The following is a 13,571-nucleotide window of genomic DNA, read 5'->3' as shown; positions in this document are numbered from 1 at the left end:
AACTGTGTGTACCTGGAAGTGTTTTCCTATGTAAAACTTTCTTAGCTTACCTTCCATCATTTCTTCCATCCTTTAGCAGAACACTGCATATATGCACACACAAATCAAGTACACATGCAACTTCCCCTTCTTCCTTTAACAACATAATTTTAAAATCTCTCAGATACCTATTTACCTATGCTGTACTGACTGAAAATGACTGATTCAATGTATTTAATGCTTTATTTAAGGACCATTTTGTAACAAAAACTTTATGTTCAATTTGTGAATCAGCAGCACCGAAAAATACAAAACAGCAGGAGTTGCAGAAATGGCATTTAAGAGCGAGATGTAATATTCATCTAAGCACTTAAATCATAGATTGATTCTAAGGCTGTATATCTATGGGTTTTTCTCTTGATCTCTGTCATTTCACCAGGCTGTGCTTTCTAGGGAAAAATGCTGAAACCACAGTAAAGGCCTGAATTACTTATGGATTTAGTAAGAGATTAACCCAGCTTTTCAGTAATGATAGCATTTTCTGAAAAGCCCATGGAGGTCATTACTGGTTTAATGACATATTGTTTATTACACTCAAGACATTGACAAAACGTGATTTAGATGAATGAGGTATATCTATATGTAAGAGCTGTTGTGAACTGTAAGCTTTGGTTGGCTCTTCTGAAGAAAAAGAATCCCTTCCTCTCCCCAGCAATCACACTAACTGCTTGAGCCTGGGTTTACTAAAAGGTAAGCAAGGAATTGTTGGAAGTCTTTTGGACTGTTGGAAATATAAACCAACCCTCCTTCTGGAGCTTGTGTGAAAATAATTCCCATTCTTTTTAACAGGGGTTCAACACATGGAAACACTGCAGAGCTTTCTTTCCTTTTGTAACCTGATGGATTTAGGCAAATCAAAAGAATGTAGTGACTGGTTCTGGGATCACACCAAATTCATCTCTCTATTCCTACATAAATAAAGAGCATCAGGTTGAAAAACACATCCTTTATCCCTACCCAGCATGCTGAGCCTATCCTCACTGAACAAGAACCGAGCCACAAGTGGATTAGCCTAAGCAAAGACTCTTCACAAAACAGAATTCAGCCTCACCCCATGGTTAAAGAAACCAGTGTGAATGTATCACACTTGCGCACCTCAGAAGTCCACTGGCTTCCTAATTAACTGGAGTAAATAACATTGCAACTTTCTGCATAGGCTTCCCTATACTGACCTGGCACTCATTACATGAACAAAAAAAATAAATAAAAAAAATTACTCAACAAAGAGAAATCAACGAAGAGAAGAAATACAGTCAGCAAAGAGAAAAATAAAATATCTTGGATCAAAGAGATTGGGACCTTTTCCTTACCTTAATAAATAAAATAACATATGACCCTGCAGTTGAAGACTTCACTAGCAGTACTCTCTGAGTAAGAATTGAAGGGCTAGCCATTAAGAAAATAATATTTTGTTTATAATAGTATATGGGTTGACGACCCAGTAAATATCTAAGCAGAGTATTCTGCTTGATTTTTTTGATATGCAAAAATTAACCCCAGGGAAATAAGAATAAATAAAAAGATGGGTTTCCCTCCACTCCTGTAACTGCCACCATTGCTGTAGATTCATTAAACCCCCCTAATAAAATTCTAAACATTTATAAGTTTGACATATATAGGATAACAAAATGCTCCTTTAAACTTCCCTTCTTAAAACAATTGCAATTTAAAGGAGATAGAGAGAAAAAACCTCCACATACATTACAGCAGTATTACTGAATGTGTAATAGAAATAATCAGAATTGACATACAAAAGCACAACGATGACAGAACAAACCATCAGATGCAAGAATTCCAGTTTAAAGGGAATATTCCACCCTATAATCATCTGGCTCTACTCAGCAATGTGGTTTACCTTGGCTGAGATTTTCATTCCAACATACAGGTGCATTTTTTATACAAAAGCACAGCAAATGCTTCTACACACCTGCCAGTTAGGACCAAGCCCATTTTATGTATAAACATGTCTTTGAATAGCAACCTGTACAGCATTCTGCCCAGCCTGTGTTGAGAATAAATATCCATATGAGGAACCTTTCTATGTAAAAACACCAAACACTGGGGTTTTTTGTTTCCTTTTGTTTGTGTGTTGTTTGTTTTGTTTTGGGGGGGGGGGGGGGGTTGGGAGGGGGCTGCATTCTAATGCAAACATCATCCTCAAGACTTATTCTGTATCTTGGCCTACGTTATACCTCATTATCAGGTATAGTTGAGACACGTTACTTGTTTGAAACCTCAAAAACAGGACTGAAGTACCGAAAGTTACTGTTCAACTTCCCTGCAAGTTTCTCATCCCCCTAAGCAACTTAATGTTCTGCTCATCTGCTATCAGGGTAACAGACCAGTAGGCACAACTGCTTCAACAGAATTATTCCACATTGCTTTCCTCTTTTTGCATTCACCACTAATCTATAACTGAAGATAGTTCTTTTCACTGCACAAATGGCTTCCCGTGTCCTTGGAAAGGTTTTTCCTTCTTCAAATTAAGTCTGCCAGGGCACTGAATATTCTTTTCTTGGGTACTTCTGCTTTAATTGCCTCCAACCACATACACCTGGTTCTCCAGCCTGCTCTTGACATAAGGACGTATACATATGAGAAAATGCACTAGATTAATATCTTCTTCTTGACATATGGGCGAGTCATTTTAAGACGTGTATTTCTGCCTTTCCTCTCTCACTTTATTAAACAGAGGTAAGGTCTCATCTTTCCTACTTTTGCTGGTATGATTTTATCATGTGTTCCCAAACCATGCTGTCTTCAGCCCCTTTTGAAAAGACAGAAGGACTGAATTCTTTACAGAAGCAATTTTTTTCCAAAAGAACTTGAGTTCAGTAATCAAAAGCAGAGCCAGAGACATAGCTGGTATAAAGTGGCATAACTGCAGGTGCTATAGCTGATGCTTTACATCAGCTTAGGTTTTGGCCTAACAGCCTAAATAAAGATTATTACCTCTCTCAACAAGGGTTTGCTTATTGGACATTTCTGATATCAACCTGCCAGTTCTCAGGATCTTCACATATGATATCCTCCTCCCTGCTTTTACTTCTGGTACATTTACAGGGTGCTCTTGACATTTCAGCTATTGTTCCTTGTAGTTGTGGGTAAGAATCTCCAAACTGGAGATTTTGAGGGATTTCTTCAGTTAACAACTGCCTGCAAATGCATAGGAATGGACTTTAGCCCAGAAGGCCCCTTCCAGTCCTGTGTGTTCTATAATACCTAAATATCTCACGTATCAACCACTTTCCCCACCTGTTCCCCTCCCAAACAAATCATAGGAGTTAAAAAGTGTGCATGTGCATTTATTTGGTGCTTTGCAGGACATCAGTAATTATGAGGCTTAAGGAAAAATTAGTCTTGGAGACACAGCCCAAGACTTTCTCCACTGCCCCCAACTGTTGTCCCACTTAGCCTCTGAGCAACATGCACCTTATTAAAAGCTACCAATTTCATTTAAAGTTCCCAGAACCAAAATACAGATTCAGTGACTAGAAAGCCAGCAACAGTAACAGGGCACAACTATCTGCTAGGCTCTCTGTTGCTACCAGCAGTCTAGTAGTGTACCACACTATCAGCCTGCTCTATTCTTTCATTCACTTAGTCATCAGCAATCACTGCTCAGCATGAGCACACACTCTAAGTACAAGTGCCAATCCAGGGTAAAAGCCAGATCCTCAGCATTACTGAAGGAAGTAGGACTGCAACAATTTATCCCAACTGAGGATCTGTCCCTACAGTGTTCAGTGAGAAATCATTTTACTTCTCCATTAATAATCACCAGTTTTCTCACCCCCACAGAAATCTGGTGTGCTTACTGTTTATATTTATGTAAAATAAACAGATAGGAACACTCACCTCTTAAAATTGGGATATGAAACTTTATTTGTGGTAAAATATTAATTCAGCTTCCTCATCTATAGTTTTGTCTGTCCTTTCAAACCTTTGTTTAAAAAGTTAGCCTTTCAAAATAGTTCTTCATAATTCCTTATGAATAGTCCCCTTGCTCTCTAAGCTTTTTCTGTGTCATGCCTTGACTTGTTTTATTACAATTATATAGGCTCTCTATGATGGGGACTGTGGCTATATTTAGAAAATGCTGTGTAAAGCTACAACACTATGTAAGCATCTTATGACATAATTCCTGTAGTGTTTCTCTGACTCACATTTTGGAAGTCAGTGTTATACATGCAGTCAGTCGTCTTAGGTTGCAAGCTAAGGGGGAAGGGGAATATTTTGTGAGAGTACTGAATAGCTTTCTCCATTTCACATGGAATCCTTTTGTCCCAGATAATTTTCAAAGACTGGCATCAAAGCATGTTGATTCACAATCAGCCCCGATGGAGACAATGGCTACATTGTGGCATCACTGCATAATTCAAATGAGAAAAAGAGGAAGTGTAATGAAAACCCCAAATCCTCACATTTTCTCCAAAATTATTCTTCCCTACCACATAGGGTTCAAAACCAGGAAAACCATCTACCTTCCTCTGGTCTTCATTATTTCTATCATCAGGTCTATTTAATTCTACAGAAAATGTAAGCTGTAAACATTTTGTACCCACAAAAATGCTCATGAATCTCAACTTTGCCCTTGTAAACAAATTAGATAGCTAGACATCCAATTATATATATGCCAGCAGATATATACATACATTCATTTCAATAATCACAAATGAGAAAGTCTACTTGGGTCAAAAGAATACGTAACACAATGTTTGGTAATTCCAGTGTCACAACTTTGTGATTTAATTTTCCAGGCACATAGCAATTAACACAACACAGAAAGTAAAGGGAACCCAAAAAGGGAATAATTACATTAAACATCCTAAGGAAGGTAATTTTTATGTACTCAAGTACTTCCAATGCTAATCAACAAAGAAGTCACTGCCAGAACATGAAGCATTATGTCTTCTAGAATTCCATAATAGTTTACCATACATATATTTTGTCCTCTTTGAGAAAATGTGCTTTACTGGAAATAAAAATGTTACACTTTATACTTAAGAAAAGCATAATTTTATTCACAGTATGCAAGAAGAGGATAAAATCGTTTGTGAGAAAACAGTTTTTGCTAGATGTTAACTAAGGTTAACATGTAAGAATTGTCAAAATATAACAGCTGGACACAAGTTAAGGCATACTGTGATAAAACACCTTTAAAAAATTCTTACCTTACAATTTTACATAGTCAAAAGTGAACTTAAACACTGCTTATGATTTTTTTGGATTACCATTTAGTATTTCCCTTCGCTTGAACAGTCAAAAGAAATAAGCTCTTTTCTCTTTTGTTTAGAATTAAGCCATGTGCCATGAAGTCACTCTATGTAACTTACTTCAGTGGCAGTTATTCTCTGTTCAGGAAGTAGGCTACTAGTTAAGAAGTTACATACTTGGACATAGTGCTATAAAAATAACCCTTTAATTTTCTCTCCTGTTCCTAAAAGTCTATCATTCTGAAGCTGCTTGGCAATGCTGCCAGTATTTCAGTTTGCCAAATAGCTAAAAATATAGAAAAATGTAAATGTCTACTTTTTTTAAAGATATCCTTTACTTCAGTGACCTCAGTTCTATGACTATTCATTGTCTGAAAACCCTGCAGTATGTTTTCAAACTTTACCAAAGGCCATTATATAGCATGCATATAAAAATATCCAACTGATGAGTATGGCCATTTTGTCACTATACGTCCCTTCCAACAACTTGCATTTGCAAAAGAGGCAACTGGAGACTTCAGTCACATCTCTCACATACATCCCTCATCCTGTAATAAGGGGGTAAGGCATGAGTGTGGAGTTTTGACTGTTGAAGGCCACAGTGCTTTCAAGCTAAAGCATAGTTGCTAACCTCTAGAAATGAAATAGTCTGTATGTTATTACCCTAGCAAATAGATCAAATATGAAAGTCAAAGGAAACTTTATGCTACAGGGTTGTTTGGAACAGGCAGGCAGGTTTGCAATTCAAATCAACTGGCATTTATTTTTAATGCATAAAGCTGCACCCATTATTATATTTCAAGATTCAGCTTACACACCATAATGATATTGAGTAAATTCACTGACAAAGGCAAAAAGCTGCAGGACAGGAGATATGAGGGATGGGACTGAAGGAGTCTCCAGTTGCCCCTTTTCCAAATGCAAGTTGGTGGGAGGGATTCATAGTGACAGAATGCTATGGATAGAGCCCAAGTAATCTCATTTTTCTTGTACCCACTACGACTTTTTTTCCCCAGTCACAGCAGCTAATTCTGTGCTTACTAAGTTCAACTAAAGTAAAGAGTAACACACACACACAAGTTCCCTCTGGGATCATGTTTTAGATAATGAATTAGTTACTCTCTGTTCTTAGTCTCCCTTTCCCTTCCATTTCATATCCTTCCTTCCTGCACCTTTGTTTCCTCTCTTTTTTTTTTTTTTAAATGTGAATCTTCCCCCAAACCTGTAGTATTCTTTCAGCACTCCAATTTTCATTCTCCGAGTACTTAGGAGCTAAGCAAAACTTCAAATAATTCCTGCCCTTTTTTAAGCTTGCTTCAACTGAATTTTGTGCAGAATTTATCGTGTAAATTTATCACGTAAAGCAGTCTTTAAACAGGCAAAATTTTCACCTGTGTGGGGTGGAGCTCTTATAATTCATCTTCAGAGGCACCCAACTCCCACAAGTTTCAGTCAGACCAGCAGCTAGTTACTTGGTAGCTCGGAATATCAGGCTCTTTGATCCTGTTTTTCTGGTTACCTGAGGGCATTTATAGATAAGCTCGGGGAGGGCTTTAATTAGAGCTAAGGAAGTGATACTTCATCTCTACTAGGGACTGGTGAGACCCCAGCTGGAGTACTGTGTCCGGTTCTGGGCGCTGCACTTCAAAAAAAGACATGGAGAATCTTGAAAAGGTCCGGACAAGAGCCACAAGAACAATTAAGGGCCTGGAGGACAAACCTTATGGCTAAATATGGACAGTCAAAAAGCCTGAGGCTGAATCAATTCAGTCTTTGCAGGTTACTAAACTGCACAGATTATATTGAAACAGAAGTGAATAAACATTTACCTTTGATTCAAGAAATGCAGTCACATGCCTGTAGTAGCTCAGGCCAGAAGATGGGATACACTAGAACACGGCTCTCTGGCTGTATGTTCACTTCCTTTTTCTGCTGCCCACAAGGTCTCTGGGGTTTGCAGTCCAGAATTACAGCAGCAGGACTCTGGAGGGTTGCTTATCACTTCCTCTTCCTGCCTCCAGGTGCCTCTGGGATTTGTAGTCTACAGTTGCAGCCAGCAGTAAGCTTGAGTGGGGAAAGGGGTGTTTAAACCCCCTTCCTGGCCTCAGACCCAAGCCAAGGTTTGCCTGGGGGTTGCATTCCCAGCCAGGCTTGCCCCCCACTCCCACTTTGTCAGCCAGCCCTCACTGCTCCAGCTAGGGAGCAGAGGGGTGGGGCCAGCCCTACTCTCTGCAGCAGATAGCACAGCCCAGCCCAGCCCAGCCCAGCCCAGGGCTGGAAAGCATGCTGGAATACTGTAATTTAAACTTGAACCAGGAAGGGGTCTGGGACAAAAATTTCATAAACCGGTTTGACCCAAATCAATCCAGTCTGATACTACATTCTACCAGGTTTTTCTTAAACCAGTTTCAGCCATTTTAAAACTGGTTTATGTGTTCTGAGCTTCTGTTCTGTTAAAGATTTAAACCAGTTTCTGCTCACTTAAACTAGTTTATTTGTAACTTCTGTCCCTAGCCTATGAGGAAAGACTAAGGGACCTGGGACTGTTCAGCCTGGGGAAGAGAAAACTGAGGAGGGGCTTGGTGCTCATCTCATGAAAAGGATTAATATTGAGAGCTGGGAGAAGAACTGTTCACTAGGGTGCCCCAGGGAAGACAAGGATCAATGGCCATGAACTGTTAGAGGATGGTTTCAGGTTGGATGTAAGAAAGAACTTCTTTAAAGTAAGGGTAACCAGAAACTGGCATAGACTTCTGAAGGAGGTGGTGCAATCCTCAACCTTGGAAATCTTCAAGAGAAGACTGGACAGACACCTTGCTGGGATCACTTGATCTCAGCAGTATTCCTGCCTAGAGCAGGGGGGGGGGACGGGACTTGATCTTTTGAAGTCTCTTCCAGTCCTTAATTTCTATGATTCTATCATACTTTCACCTTCACCCTTCTGCATTGTCTTGCATTTTGGGCAACACAGTGAATGCAAGACTGATTTTACACTGCCTAATGAGGATGCTTCTATCTTATGCCCCCTACGTACACTATGCACAAGTATAAGGTACAATGCAAAGCAGTGAAGAATCAGGCCCTCTTATTAAAACAATAAAACCAACTTTGTTATTTACAAAGGAAACAAAATTGTCCCCGTCGTCTGACCACTGAAACAACGCATGACATCAAATTAAAATTTAAGTAGGACTACTTATAATAGAAAATGCAACCACTTTACATTGTTATCACACCCAAGACTGATCGGGACTCTTGTTCCTTAAACAGTTCAACAACTCCTAACAGAAAGAAGTATGCAAAGTAAGTAATTAGGTTTCTTAATAGTGTATTTCATGAAGACTTATAAATGTGATTTCACATATTACCATTTTTCTCATACAGGTAAGCATTCATGCAAAGAAAGATTATATTATTGCCCTTCTATTTCAATACTTTTACTAAAGCTAATATGTAATGTGAGGTCAATTTATAATTATACTGTTTCCTTTTAGATAATTTAGACTTTTGTAATGTTAGTTAAAAATATTAACTCCCTTTTTTGGCAATCTAAAAGTAGTTTAATTCCTCAAAACACATGAATATTTCCATGATCCTTTAAAATACAGATAGTTTTGGTACAGTAACAACCATACCATACACCTAGTGAGAAAGCATGCTTACAATGCATCTCTTCCCTTTCATGGTTCTGCACAAATGGGGTTCAGCAAGTCCACATGGGGAATCTACAGCTCTTATCCTTGTATTTCCAGCATTCTCTAAACCCACTAATTGTGACAGAATCTGCTACACAATAAATCTTGAGAAGTCTGTGGATCCAGAGAATAGACATAGGCTTGTCAGATCGCTTTGTTTAGTTGAAAAAGGGACAAAGCTATTCCATCTTTTCTATGGCCATTTTCCATCAGGAAGCATCATTAACACACCCTAAATACACTATTGGAAGCATCTTTATGCTGGGTAAATTGGGCTATATTTGAATACCTTAAATTATACTACCAAACTAGTGCTTGTGTGGTTCCGGTATCTACATTAAAATATTATCTAAAGCCTTCATGTTGCCCCACGTGATTTGGGGATAAATTGCCTCAATAAATATTATTATCCTGGGACAGACTAAGGACATATGTATAGTGGTGATTAATAAAAATAATGGCATACTATTTTTTTCACTAGCTCCATTGTATATGTCATACCCTACTCAGTTCATCATCAAGAATTCACCTATAATTTATTCAAAAAAGATTTTCTCCTCTTATAGTTACAACACTACAGTGAAACCTGTTAATAATGGCCAAAGGGAGTGATAGTAGGTCTAGCTTTAACAGGTGGCTGCATAATGCTTTGCGATTAATTTAAAAAAAAAAAAAAATCCTTTTTGATAGGGGACTGGTGACTAGCAGAGTCTCACAGGTGCAGGGTCACATTAGCACAGATGTCCCCATTTCATAGATGACAAAACAAGACAAAGAATGACCAACCTTGTGACTTGTTCAAGGTCCATAATCACCATCTCACAGTTTCTACATTAGATTAAAATACGGTTGTAAACTGCACTACAGCAGGTAGAATGGGAAACCTGTTGCAAGCATTCAAATTTGTACCCTGATATGCCATCTAAACTGGTAAGACAATTCATCAACATACAGTATTTCAAAATTATTTGAATGAGAAAAAGTATTTATGTGGCACATCAGAATGGGACTAGGAGAATGAAACATTGAAGCTGGAGTTTTTAGAAATGGGTAAGCACAACTCTTTATCAGAAGGCTTACACCCACTAAATCAACAGAAGTTGGTTGTGCTACTGCTGTCATTGCAACTAGGACCAGGTCAGAGAGGCTGCAGCTGAAATATTATATAGGACAGAACAAACTTTTATCACGCTTGTTATCATGGTAATTCTTTAAATGATTATCTTTGAAAGATCTTATATTAGATAAGCTGGATAATTTATATTCCATGCATGTAAAGGTGTTCATGAGAGTGAACCAAAGGCACTTAAAAAAATTACAATAATTTAAATCTCACTGCTGCCTGTCAGCTGGAAAGAAGAAAAAGATTTGTGTTTTTTTTGTGACTAATACTAAAATACTACAGTGATAAGAAACTTGGTAAAAACTAGACAGACAATCAGGATCTGACTGTACTAACGTAGTTCATAGCTAGCATGATCTGACAGTTCCACTGAAGTTGCAACAATTTACACCAGCTGAAAACATGATGAACTGAATGTCCAGGACAAATCATCAACCTTCACAATTCATATAAAAATAGAGCACTAACATTTAAATTTCCTTAAACTACTCAAATATGCATTGAACCAACATAATTGTGACAGTATTAAGAGTTACAAACCGAAGTAAACATATGCAAAATACATATTTTTAAAAACATTACAATTTAATCACAACCAATTATCAACAGCTCATTGTAAGACACACCTGTCACACAGAAGCTACCATCCTGTGAGAGCTCAAGTTTCTGATATTGAGATGCCAGAGCTTTATAAAAAATTAAGCGGTATTTTTTTAAATAATGGAAAAGTGTCTTTTATTCCCCTCAACTACCTTTATCTTAGAATTGGATGTAAGGGCCCATGTTATGTTATTGGTAACTGAATTAAATTGCAGAAATATGTAAAAATATTTATAGAAAATTATGAAGATATTTTTCAGCACCATTGCATTCACAATTGTAATCACAGTGCACCGTGTATGTGCATTGTGAAGCTGATCTTGTGCTTCAATAGTTTGTTCAGTTTTTCTCCATCGAATGATCTGTGCAAAGACACAAAATGCACAGAGCACAAAGATTTTAATGTACATATTTTTGCAATTTCTCCTTTTTAAAATTACAAGATCGTTGTGTATATATTGTGTTCTCTTCCTATCTCATTGTAGTTCTTCTCATACCCTATCCTCAGATTTTATTACAAAATGACTATTATATTTAGGGTAGATCATGGTGTTGATAAAGCCAATAGCCTTCTGTTTGAAGCATAAGTATTCTGTTACTGTCCAATAGGGAAATCATAGCATAGTTGTCAGTCATGGAGTATGTGATTTTGTATTATCTAAGTGCTACACTCTGACTGAGGCACAATGTGAGAGGCAGTAGAAAAAGCAATAAATAAAAAATGGCCATGAATTTAACTAGAAAATAACTATGCTATTATTTATTCAATTGTATGGATAATATGTAGATATTTCCTTGCTGAAGCACAGAAATATATATGAAATGCTACAGGTACAAATTACACTATGCATACTATTTTAAGTGCTCATAAATGCTGTATTTTACATGTCATATCACAAAGCCATTACTCTCAGTAACAAAGTTTGACTACAAAAAGCATATTTTAGTAGGACAAGGTTAACAATGAAGCACATTTTCCTACCATTATAGAAGGCTGCCAAATAAATTCAATAAAGAAAGAGATCCAATGAAGTTACAGGTTACATGGTGGGATAAAAAGCTTGCAAAGATGTATACATCTGATTACTTTTAGACTGAAAGATTGACCTCTACAGTTCAATAGAGCTCCTTACAGGGTAAAATCCTGGCCTCACTGAAATCAATAAGTTTTGCAACTTCAGTTTCACTCCCAGTGTAAACGGAACACTTAAGTGCAGGACTGGAAATATGATTCAGTCTCCGGCCTTTAGAAGTTGCTAATTATATTATTTTTATTTGTTGCATTTCTTCCAAATATAAAATGTGCACTTCTTACTGATTTTTAACCAGAAATATATTCAAGGCTTCTTTTCTTGCACCTGCAATGTGCCAATACATCAATTTAAGAATGGTACAGTACACCTATGTAACCTTCTACAATAAACTTCAATTATTTTTAATAAAAAAATCTGTAACGCTTGTCAAAGTTTTGTCCTCTTTACATAATATTATTCCTGTAAGCAGTTAACGATCGAAGAATGAAAATTCCCTGAAAATATGACTCCCTGTGTGTGAACATATGCATGTGTATTTTGAAACATTTTTTAATACTACATAGATAAATCTATTTTTAAAAATGCCTTCTAAGATTTACATTTGTATATGAACTCAGCACCTATACCTCATCTGCATTACATGATAAAATATGTATTTATTGAGATTTATAACACAAAAATACCCACATCCATCTGTTACTGTATATGATGCTGACCCCGCAACTGATGACACACAGGCAGACTGCTACTTCCAAGCAAGGCCCCAGCCACTTCAAAAGACTATAAACAGGCATATGGATTTGCCCAGATGGAGTCAATTGCTGTAGTGGGGCCTCTGTTTGCATCTGCAAGAGCAAACAAACAAACACAAGTACAATCAATATTTTCACAGTAAGTCAAGTTACGAAGGCCACGCAAAACCCTCACCGAAATTGGTGGGAATTTTCCTTAAGTGTGGAGTGAATGAGAACTGATGGACTGAGCCCCACAGAATCTCCAACACATATACAACTTTGAGTATGAACAACACTTGGGCAAAAAACTTTTCGATCACAGTTAGAAGATTCAAACTCCTATATTCCAAAAGAAAAGCATATCAAAGCAGAAGAAACAAAGACATGTTACTTGCATATTACTAGTCCTGTTAAGTCTGAAAACACACTTACTGCAGATCTTTTTACAAAGAGTCCAAGTCTCAGAAAGTCTAAGAGACTAAGAGTCTCAGGGAACATGTATAAGAGATGCTAAATGCATAGTAGACTAATTCTAGTGTGCATTAGTGCGGCAGGAAAAAACCAAGCTAATACACAGAAGAATTAGTCTCCTGAACATTATGGTCACAAAAAAGCATGTGCCAGCACTACTGCGCAGTAGTGCTGGTTACTGAGCGTTGCGTTAGTAGTATCTGTTATTACAAAAGACTAAACATAACGCACAGTAACTACGGTGCATTAATGCACGTGTAGACATGCCCTCAAAAACTAAGTTTCAGAAAAGTTTTTGTCTGAACACAAGCAGCAGAACAGGGGCAAAGCTAAGAGCAGAACTCTCGATTCTGAAGATCCATTTCCTGTTCCCTTGCAGTAAGATACAAAGGACAAAAGTACTCAACGGCAAGCATACGTCATTTCAGGTATGTCAGGAGAGAGAACTGTTTGGTTTCTAACTCACTCATGCACTGACCTATTACTACTTACAGACACATAACCCACAGTACAAATCCTTATTCAGTACATTAAGCAAGAGAAAGGGGAAAGATTTCAACCTCAAATGCAAAGGCTGCCTGTCCTCAGCATTTACTGCAACCTAGTTTCATAGTAGCTAGGGTCAGGAGGGACCTGAACAGATCATCTAGCCTGACCCC

General features: G+C 37.6%; 1 protein-coding gene across 3 annotated transcripts in view; it reads right to left on the bottom strand.

The window, feature by feature from the left end:
- CCSER1 (coiled-coil serine rich protein 1) overlaps nucleotides 1-13,571 on the bottom strand; it is a 331,818-nt gene that overhangs the window by 312,553 nt on the left and 5,694 nt on the right. The window contains exon 2 of one of the 3 annotated variants that reach the window (XM_025197303.1): nucleotides 12,395-12,552. The exons of the other annotated variants lie outside the window; for them this stretch is intronic. The gene's annotated coding sequence lies outside the window, so the exon portion shown is untranslated. The remainder of the gene's footprint in view (nucleotides 1-12,394; nucleotides 12,553-13,571) is intronic. 3 annotated transcript variants of the gene reach the window in all.

Source organism: Alligator sinensis, unplaced genomic scaffold, assembly GCF_000455745.1.
Source record: "Alligator sinensis unplaced genomic scaffold, ASM45574v1 scaffold125_1, whole genome shotgun sequence".
In the NCBI taxonomy this organism is placed as follows: Eukaryota; Metazoa; Chordata; order Crocodylia; family Alligatoridae; genus Alligator; species Alligator sinensis.
This window is presented reverse-complemented; position numbering and strand designations above follow the sequence as displayed.